This window comes from Olea europaea, chromosome 6 (genome assembly GCF_002742605.1).
Source record: "Olea europaea var. sylvestris chromosome 6, O_europaea_v1, whole genome shotgun sequence".
NCBI lineage: Eukaryota > Viridiplantae > Streptophyta > Magnoliopsida > Lamiales > Oleaceae > Olea > Olea europaea.
In genome coordinates, this window is record NC_036242.1 from 12,866,073 (window position 1) to 12,877,738 (window position 11,666).

The window sequence follows — 11,666 nt, forward strand, 5'->3', positions numbered from 1 at the left end:
AGAGAGAAGAGAGGGTTTAAAGTGGAAAGAAAGTGGACGGAAAATAGCAAATGCAATTGAAGTGCACTGAATGATGTTACTGTAGCCAATGATAATAGAACGCGTGGCGATATAGAAATATCAGCTGTTGTACGTCACTGCATAAGAGATTTGGACATTCCTGGTTCAGGATGCTTAAGCGTGGGAGGGAGATACAGACAAATAAGTCCTTCTTTAGTGGCTTATTCGGCTCGGCTCATATCTTGAATTTTATTTTATTTTATTTTTTTTGATCGGTTCTTGAATTTTATTATTTATTATGGCAAGTGCGGGCAATAAAATATGTTTAATATGAGTAGTTGATCTTTCAATGGTTTCGAAATAACTTTGGCTAACAAATTTCTTTTAAAGGAGTGCATATCACGTTATGGCCTCCATAAAGGAGGTCCATGTTGAAATTGAACTATTGAATGCTTGAAACATGATATTAATAATTTTAATAGTATTGATGCCCTTTTTTCAATGAGAAATAAAGTTGGTCGTCAGACTAATTCGACATTCGAAGTGTTGTGATTTAAATTGTAGACATAAGGTATTATAATTTGAATGAACGATCCTAACACATAGATATATAATGATCCTACTGAAGTATTTCCATTTATTATTAATATGATGTGTGTGATAATCTCCCATCACCCTTGATCGATATGTGTTGATAGAATTATAAATATATTAAGATAAACATTGTACAACATTAAAATAAGTACTAAATTTCTCGATTAAGGAAACGACGTTAAAATTCGAATTTCTTTATGTCATGATTTTTTTTTTTAATGATTTCTGATTTTGATCTATATCGTTATATAGAATTTTTATCTAATAATTTTTAAGATTTCCCCAAAATGAATTAGACTTTTAAATTAAATTGCAGCATTAGTATATCATACGACGTGATTTGAAGTTTTGATTGATGACTGGATTTCCCAATCTCGTTGGCGTAGAGGTATTGAGCTTGACTCGATCTGACTCAATCAATACTCATTTTGTAATTAGTCGTGCATTAAATCGGACACGATGTTTTTACGAGCCTGATCGTGGGCCAGGGCCCCGAGTTTTGTCCATGAACCGGATCCTGTCATAATTATGATCGTTTGGCACCAAGGTCATAATTTTTACCATTTGACCCAACAGTCCAATTTTAATTTTTTATCTTAATATAAATCCCCAACTTCACCTCATTTTTATTTTATTTTATTTTATTTTTTCCAAATATCCACATTTTCAAGTTACAATTGTTATAATATCAATATTAAGTTTTTTATTGTCTCTGAATTTATTTATTTCTATCTAATTCTAGTATATATCTAACTCTATATATTATCCCAAATTTTAAGCCAATGATCAACTTAACGATTGATGTGTTCAACTGATTCTACCCCAATAAATGAATTTAAATCGGACTTTATAGGTTGTATTCTTGACCTTCTAAAAAATTCTGAAATTATTCTTCTTTGTTCGGAAGAGGACATTTTAGGAAGTAGGAAGTGATAAAGAGAACAATTTTAAATTTGTTCCAAAGGCCGACCATAGAATCAATTTGTTTTAACTAATAATGAATAATCAACATAAGAAGTTCGATCTAGATCACACCTAGAGTTATAATTGGTTCAAGATGCTAATTATGTCTTAGAATCTCATGAAAATGTATTCTTTTTATTGTAGATTGAACATAAAGCTTAATGTATTTAAAGAATTGAGAAGACATAGAGTTCCAAATTCAAGATAAAGTAAACGGATTAAAATTTAAAGATTTTCAATATTTGACTTCATACTTTGTAAGTATTGTTTATATCGATTTTTTTTTCTTCCTATTTTAGAGAAGAAAAAATTATACACGTAATATTTTGTTCGCATACAAATTTAATTTTTCTACTTTAAAAGGAGGAGGATTTCAATTTGGATTATTAATGTTGCCGGGTTATAGGCTCTTGAGTGGCTATACTTTGTCCATAAAGTCCATGAGTCAAATGGTTGAATCGTCGTTTTTTAATACGACTCAAGACATGAGCCGAGCTCGTGTGTCTAAAAACAAGCCAATTGCCACACTTTCGTGGACTTGGATGATTATAAATTTATTGTTCGTACTTTTAATTCAACTATCTTATTTATAAGCCATATTCAATATATTAAAAAGAATTAAACTGTGATGAAAGACGAAAAGTAAACAGCTAAAATTTTCAGTTATCTTTTACCAAAATTGACCTCGAGCTTTGATAAAAATTCGATGGCACTGGACAAGATTAAAATAAGTTGATACAATGACTTGTTACATGGACTTGTTTGAGCCCCCATTGAATTGGCATTTAGAATACTAAATTGATGGATAATGAATGGTTAAAAAATAAGAAAAAATATTGAATTTGTGTGTAATATTATTTTATTAAAAAAATGAATAGTTGAAAAGAAGAGAGGGAAAAATGAGAATCAAATTTATAAGCCATATTCAATATATTAAAAAGAATTAAACTATGATGAAAGAAGAAAAGTAAACAGCTAAAATTTTCGGTTTTCATACCAAAATTGACCTCGAGGTTTGATAAAAATTCGAGTAGATTGGACAAGATTAAAATAAGTTGATACAATGACCTTGTTACTAATGGACTTGTTTGAGCCCCATTAAATTGGAAAAATGCATTTTAGAATAATAGATTGATGGATAATGTGTGGTTAAAAATAAGGAAAAGTCTTAAATTCGTATATAATATTATTTTATTGAAAAATGGGTGATTGAAAAGAAAAGAGAAAAATATATTTTGGGAAAATGAGAATCAAACAAGCATATTCAATATATTAAAATAAATTCAACTACGATGAAAGAAGAAAGTAAACAGCTAAAAACTTTAGATTTCTTATTGAAATTGACCTTGAGGTTTGATAAAAATTCGATGGGATTGGACAAGATTAAAATAAGTTGATACAATGACTTTTATGCAGAGCACCAATGGTGGATGGAGGTGGAGGCCAGTGGGATCCTTAACCCTCACTAAAATTTGAGATGTTTTGTTTGATACTTGTCGCTTTTATCAACTTTTTAATTATATATCACAACAATTTTTATAAAAAAATCATTAAAATTTTGATTGTTAGCAAAACCAAACAGGGGCTTAACGTTCTAGAATGAATAAGATTGAATAAAATTGAAAAATATAAATATCTTACAAATCACTTATCAAATCAATACAAATATCACCTATCACAAAGACATATTTTGTACGAAATAATCGATAGTTGAATTCGTTGTACAAGTTGAAAGATTATTGTATTGAAAATTTTAGGCCATAGCATTTTAACCGGAACCGAAATCAAACCGAAATTGGAGGTTCCGGTCCAATTTCCGAAAAAATAACTTAGGAATCGGAATCGAGAACCTATAATCGACTGGGTTCGATTTGATTCTTGGTTCCTGAACCAGAACCATGGGTATTCGAGTGGAACCGATTTTTATTAAAACAAATTATTTACAAGTTATAGGTTGGAAAAAAAAAACATATAAAATCTAAAAATCCTAATTTTGGTAGTAATTAGTTTAAAACTTTAAACTCTAACCCTAAAATGAAAATTAGCTCTCAATTTTTTACATCTCGCCTGGCATCAGATTGTTGCATTTCAGATATTATTATATGTTAATGTTTACAATTTGAGCTTTTTATTATAAATAAAAAATTTCAATGGGTTGTGATATAAGTTGATGAATCAAAGCTTTCATTCTTTGCAATTCAAACCTTTTAATTTCTTGTATTGTTATTTTTTTTTTCCATAATGCATGGCAATTGAATTTGATAATTCATTACTTGCGCCGTGTTGTACTTTTTGTTATCTCAAGTTCGTAGTTTTCTTTTTAAAAATATTTTTTTGTTATTTAAACAGAGCGAACTTAATATGTAGACCGTAATTTTTTGATACTATATAAGTTATGTATTTAATTAGTATTTTTTTATATCAGTTCATTTTGAAAGTAGAAAAATTTAAACATTGTTCATAATTAAATTATATGCATAGCATGCCTCTCTTATAGATCAAATAAGATTTATTAAGAAAAATAAATTTTTTATCAAATTATAATTTTATTCTATTTTCGTGGCTTTTAGTACCCAACATTTTGCTTCTTAACGATTTTTTAACTGAATTTCTCCGTCGCACAAATATTTTCAAGTAGCAGCGTATTAGGTATATGTACTATAACGGTCTATGTTAAATATTCACTAAATAAATGTATATAAAAATATTATGGGTAGAACCGAAACCGAAAGTTCGAGTTTAGGTTTGGTTCCAGTATTTTCAAAGACCTGAATGGTTTTATTTACGAAATACTCGAAGCATAATGGATGATTCTGAGTATTAAAATACCCGGACCGACCCACCAGGTGCCCAACCTAGAAAATTTGTTGATTGTTCATATTGAACTGTCCAGTCTAGATTACAAAAATGCCATAAGATATTTTTACTTTGAAAACTATTGTTATTTTCTTACTGTATTTTAAGAAATATTACCGTATATGTTGGATCATATTTTTTTTTTAAAAAAAAACTTGTTATAGAATCAAGGTAAATTGCCAGACTAAGTTTTTTATTGACGGGAATTAAAATCAAGATTTTAATTTAAATTAAAGTTAATAAATAATTTTAATCCTCATTTTATGCGGATCATAACTTTTTAAACACTCATTTCATCAATTTTTATCAAAATTTACTAAAAATTTAATTTTAGTCCCATGAAATAAGGTTTAAAACTAAAAACTTTTGATAAAACGTTTTTATAATTTACATAAAATGAAAAATATAGTTTAAAATACCCTCAATATCTTTTCTTTTATAAAAGACCTTAATCCTTCTTTAATCTAGTTCAATAGACCACAATTTTGTCAATCCAAACCAAATCAATATTGACTCTAATTTTATCAAAATAAACCTGTTTTTATTCTTTTCAAACTATCTTATCAAATCAATCAAGATCTTCTTTTCTTCAATAGTTTCGTGGCATGCAAAAAATGGTTGAACGGTTCTAGAAGCTTAAACGAGGATAGAGCCATAGAGGTTAGACCCTACTACAAAATTTCGATTAAAATAAAGTTTAGTGTACAATATTGGTTGACAATTATGTATTGTCAAAATTTAAGCATCTAATGTAAAAAACAGTTTAATGAATGAATATAATGATGTTAAATAGGATGTTATCAATCAATGTTGTACAGATTGCACAATACATGTTTATTGCAGAAATTAAAATGTATTATTCAAAGGTGTATATAACATGGGAGGGAATTTTGAATTTTATAATTTTTATTTCTACAAATTGAATCTTGAATTTTGAGTAAAGTTGCTTTTAAATCAAAAAGGCGCAAAAATGATCTAAAATTAATTTGTATTTTAAGGGATCAGACGTAGAGTCGGACCTGATGGGAGGCTCGAAGGCCTCCGCCTCAGGCCCAGAATTTTAGGGGGCCCATTTTTTACTTTTTAATTCCGTAAACTTCTAATTTTTTATTTTTATTTTTTTTAAAAAGGAATTGTTTGCTACGACTTAGGGTCTAGGGCCCAAATTTCGAAGTTCGCCTCAGGCCCCGCGAAGCACAGGTACGACCCTGATCGAATGTATACCATATGAAAGCCAAAATGGTATCTATCAATATGGATCTCTTGATTCTCTTCATTCCATGATTGATTACTTGGAATATGAGGCGTCTTTTCTTTGATTTATTTTTTTTATTTTTTTATTATTATTTTTTTAACGAGGTGTCCCATCTTGCGCCAGACTATATCCTCGTCCCTGAACCTCCAGCCCCTCAGCTGCTCAGGGAGGTAAATCGCAGGATGTGCCCTTGTTGGTTCCCAAGTTCCCACATGACTTTTACTCCTTCTCCAAAGGGAGCCTCCTCTATGGTGATTAATCCACCAATAATTCCTCCTTTATTGGATCAAAGGTTCCTATCAGGAATCAAACTCCCCACGCTTGGTTTCAGAGCCTCCCAATGTGATTGTTCCGCCAACTTGGATGTACCCTGGGGGCCGTCTTTTCTTTGATTTTCCCTTACGTTGCCTTGCTCATATTCAACTTATAAACTGAATACTCTGGTAATTTGAAGAAATTGTTACCAAATTTTGAAACACAAACTTTTTCCAAAATATAAAAAATAAAACTTTTAATCTTCGAAAGTATAAGCCCTTGATTAATTCCATCATTTTCTAAAACTCACTTTTTCCCTAAATTTCAATTCATTTTCAATTATAAATCCTCTCAATAAAATAATTTTGCACGTGAATCCATAATTTATACTTACTTTAAATTACACATTCTTCATAAAAAAAAAGTTATTTTTCAAAAAATCTTTACCAAACAGAGGCTAAATGTCAAACATTATTGTAGGTGATAGGTTTTACAATAAGGAGGTGTATAACAATTACGCCACCGGCAATCCTATAAAACTCAACAAAATAGTGTAGAATGAAGGATCATTAAAGAATCTTAAAGGACATTGGTGTGATGCTGGTTGAATACTATTTGCCGGTCAAATTGGTATATGCTTACTTGAAAGTATAGGAGAATGCTAGATGAATAGTAGGTTGAGTAATTGTGATTGAGTGTACTTTGAACCTTGCTGGGTGATGGTTATGACTGTAACCGCCTAGACGAAGTTAGTGGTGATTCCAAAAGATCCATAACTGGTTTAAGATTGCGATCAGCCTAAATAGACTTTGATCAGGAGCAATTCAAAGATAAGATCACATATAACTTTTAGTTTACGATTGGGCATTAATATCACATAAAATATACTTTATTGTAGGATGATTTAGGGATGCTAAAAAAATCAAAAACAATAAAAAAAAATTAAATGGGGAAGTAACCCCGCCCTGCCGGTAACTGGGTATGGAAGCATGGCAAAGGAGACAAGAATACCCGACGGGATGGGGGATGAGAATGGGCTACCCTTACCTTCCTCGTTGTTGTCCCTAGAATGATTGTCACCTTTGGTTCAGCAATACCACCCACAAAAATATATCTTAAACTTACTCGACTCTAGTAGCTTGCAGTTTGACATTTGATGATAAAATCTTGGCCATTTTGGGTTGATTATTTGTTTTCGAATCGTGGTTCAAGACTTTTGATATCTAATAGTTAGGCCGAATGCCCGAATGTGACATCTCATTTCGGTGGGCATTGTTTGATATCTTGGGGCTCTTGGGCAAGTAAGGTAATTTTTGCTCAGTACAATTTGTCTCCTACTCTTTAATTCGGGTTTTAATCTATTTAAAGAGTAGTTCAAATTACCCTATTAATTTTTGAAGGAATGTGTTACTTGTACATAATACGATGTCTACTCCCCTCATATGAAGAGGGATTTACTTCGAATAAATTATATTTTATTCAAAGTGGGCCTCCTTCCATGTGAGGGGGTGGACACTATTATGAACACTCTGATATACATATAACATTATCCATTTTTGAAACATATGGAATTGTTGAGTCCATACAAATTATGACAAATGTTAAAAATGATTTTTAAAGAATGTTGGTGAAAATAAGTATTAGGAAAGAATAAAGTCACTTATACAATGTTAATGCATAACTTGGTTGACAACAAGCATGTTGAAAAAATTTGGGTCATTGATTTTAAAAATAGTTTTTCAAATAAATGGATGTGATGTTTGCCAAACATGCGACTTGACCAATATGAATAAGACCTTTTTACTAAAATAAATTGGCTGGAGACCTGAACTTTGTTTCTTTCATTCAAAACATTCCTAATTTTATAACCACTATTTTTTTTGTATATATTTTTTAATCTGGCAATTAGTGTGCAAGTCGAATATACGTGCAAAGAAATTGGGGTTAACTATAAGAAAACTCCAACAAAGACAACAATGATAGAAACCCTTATGGTATGAGTTTATTAGGTCAATATTTTCTCCACATTCAGATATGTAGAAAACTGAAATTCAATTTGTGGATATCCTTTTTGTATTTTTATCTACAATTGCATGATTTTACCTTTATTTTCTATGATGTATTTTAAAATTACTTACCAATGAGATTTCCATAGAGATAAGGGTTTTTAACATCAAGTTATCACACGTTCCATTTGAAAGACAAAGTAACAACAATAATTAATTGAATTTTTGTTGGATTTATGACATAAATGATAACTCATTGTAGTCGACATGAGAACTTGCGTAAAACCTTTTGTCACTAATCGTGCCCTAAGCCGATCAACTGAACCAACGTCCTTTTCTTTGATTCAACATTCCCACTATTAGTATTTTAAGGTTTTGGTACCAACTGCCAAGTATTACTTTCTCAAAATGCAGTCGAATATTCTAGCACGACGTCAAGCCACCGTGGTCTTTCATGGCAGTCAAAGTGTTTTCGGCTCGAACATTAGCAAAGCGACGGTGCTTGTCATGGTTGAAGATTTGGTGACATTCTCTGAGTCCTGATGGGTCGAGACACAATACTAGGACTAGATTGATCATTTTCTTGCTTGTGTGAGTCATCCGAATCAGTATCTTCAACATTGTCTGACTGCAATTTATAATTTTCAATATTCATGATTGACTATCCAGGTTATGCATTATCTTCTTTAAAAGTATTTGGAGGAGTAGATACATTTCTGCAAAAGGGCATTTGCAACTTCTAGTGAAGCAGAAGAATCTGCTGTGTTGGACTTTCTTGATTTGTTGTAATTTCTTCCTTAATCGAAAAGAGTTCACATTATTTGAAATATTTCCAACCCAACTAGAAATGATCTAGAAATGATTACCCCATTTCCTATCCCATCCCACCACAATTTCTCCGTCGCATCTCCACTTGGGTACGGACGAGACAGGGTAGAATAGGACTGGACGAAACGAAAAGAAAATTTCAAAGGAAAATGATGCTTGTACAACCCCCTCACATATTGAGGGGGCCCACTTGATTAAAATAATTGTGGACCCCCTCATTGTGAGGGGGCAGTAAGGGGTGTACAATTTTTAGAGTTGTACATCAAGTATCTTTCAATTTCCAATCCCTGATTAGCTTTCAGTTTATTATTATTATTGAATAACTCGCTCCAAATTTTATAGCTTTCCTTTCTTATAGTCTCTTGCCATTATCCTTGGTCGGATCATCCTAACAAAAACTATCTTTCTTGAAATAGTTGTTTATGACATCTTAAGGCACTATAGAAATAACACAAAAAGAAAAATAAAAGAAAATGACCCCATTATGAAATGGATATGGAAATCCAATTTTTATAGCCTCATTATAGAAAAGAAAATGTGATTCTCGTTAAACCATAAAAAGTAAATGCTTTATGTATAGAACTTCCACTATAGTGATGAGAAGTGAAGATGGTGTGCCATCTGTTTGCTTTTAAGAAACCGATGTTAAAACCATACCTAAACCATATCTTAGTTTGATTATTATTGTTTTTTTTTAAACTAAAGGTGCATATATCAAATCCAATTATAAAGGTTGAACCCCAACCTTGAGGTCCTCAACGTCCCGCCCCTGAAGTATCGTAAGGGAGGTAAATTACGAGATGTGTCCCAACAGATCAGAGAACAAGAGCTTGCCCGTCCGCTAGTACCCATAAAAAGTCCAATTTCATATCTTAGGAATCGAACTCTCAAATTGCGACTGTCAACAAGGTAGAGACTACCTCATTCTTATCCTTTGCACCACTATGATATGTCGCGAGAGGCATATCAAATCCAATTATGTGTAGATAAATTTTTGTGGGATCATTAAGGTCGATTTTCGTTCATGCTCAACAATTGAGTCTTGCAGTGAAGTCCTCCTTTGCCTTTGCACTCAAGAGCCAATCTCCATCCTCTCCAGAAAAATCCTTTGTATGCTTCCATTATCTTTTACATTTACATTCCATAAAAACTGTCTAAATGAGACCGTTCCTTGACTCGTATTTTTTGGTTAAATAATTGCTATATTAAAAAGTCAAGCAAGTTAAATGCTAGAGATTGCATTATCAATATAGAATAATAGATGTGGTCAACACCGTCACAAGTCTTCAAAGTAGAATTTTCCTCTTCAATTCTCTTTTAGTCTAATTTTTGTGAGAAATTAGGTTTCACGTGAAGTTGATTTTTGAAAAGCCAACCACCTTGTTTAAGAAGGAGATCGAATACCATTTTCCACAATAATTTAAATTTGGCTTTGACGAATATGCCAAGGATTTAAAGACTTTGTAATGTCATTTTCCTTCACTGGTTAGAAGACTCGTTAATAGTAATTAACTCGTTTTGGTTTGACCTAATTAAACATATCATTTCTTTTGAGATAATCGAGACACGTTACATCCATCATGGATTTGTGAACCCAAAATAGATACTAGTTTGAACCATTCAACATTTTTCTACAGAATCATGCAATAATTGAATATATTAAATTCTTTTTTTTTTTTTTTTTTAAAAGGTCACCACGATAATGGCAAAAAATATCTTCAGCCTAATGCAGGCATCCGAGATTTAAATAAATATTTAAGTCTGAAATGAAAGAAATTATTCGGTTTCATAACTTTTTAGCTTGATCGAAATTGATTCTATGATTAAATAGCAGTAGTGCTACTCAGTAATAGAATCTTGAAGAGAGAGTCACAAAGGGGACTCTTTCATACCTACTAACTCCTTGGTTCTTCACCTGTCCCAAGATTTATTTCCACTGGCTTGTCGACCATTGCTTAACCGCCATCTCGGGAGCCCGTCATGTTTGAAGCTCTAAAATTACTTTTAGCCTCTCCCCGATTCTATGTACCAGCACAATTAGAAGGGGAACACAAAGTTCGAAAACTAAAGGGTCGATATTCTAATATTATCTTAACTTGCCTCCATTTTATTTCTCTTACTAGTGAACTAGTTTTCGTATCTTAGTAAAAACCCTTAAAAATATCCATGTCTATTGTCGATAGTGATTGTTTTCTTAACTCTATTAACATTAGTACTTGTCGATTTGCTCGATCTTACACAAATGATGGAGGACGACCTACTTGGCTTTCAAATAAACAAGATATGTTGAAATTGCCCAAAAGAACAATCTCGTAGAGTCATCTCCAATTGGTCTTTCTTAATGTCAGACTGATTTTTTGTGGGTTCTCATGTTGTCACATATATGTAACAAGAATTATAGACATGTTGCCTGATAATTATGCGGTAGCCTAAATGGAGTTAATCTATTACAATCTCATAACAGTTTGAATATTGGTACTCACTAATCTAATGATCTATAACTGGCCCAATGAAAGATCCAACCCACAAAGTACTATTACCGTGTGTGTGTGTGTCTCTGTAGACTACGTATGTGCAGGATTCCCTTCAAATTCTTCGATAACGCTGTTTCGAAAATTGGAATGTATATAAGGTTTGAATCGAAACACCAGGAACTATTCCCAAGACCAGTAAGTTTTTAGGGTACAAAATCGCAGGGGAACGATATTTTCTGTGTTTCAGAGTTAGAAATTTGAACAAAATTTCATTTGAACTTTTTCTTGGAAGCTATTAGCATCAGATCTCATTCAGTATCAGCATATGATTTAGAAATTTTAGAATCAGATGTTTATAAAGAAATCAGAACAAAATCACACTCATAGTAAGATAAAGAATTCTACCCCAAGTCCCCACTAATCATTCAAGTTAAT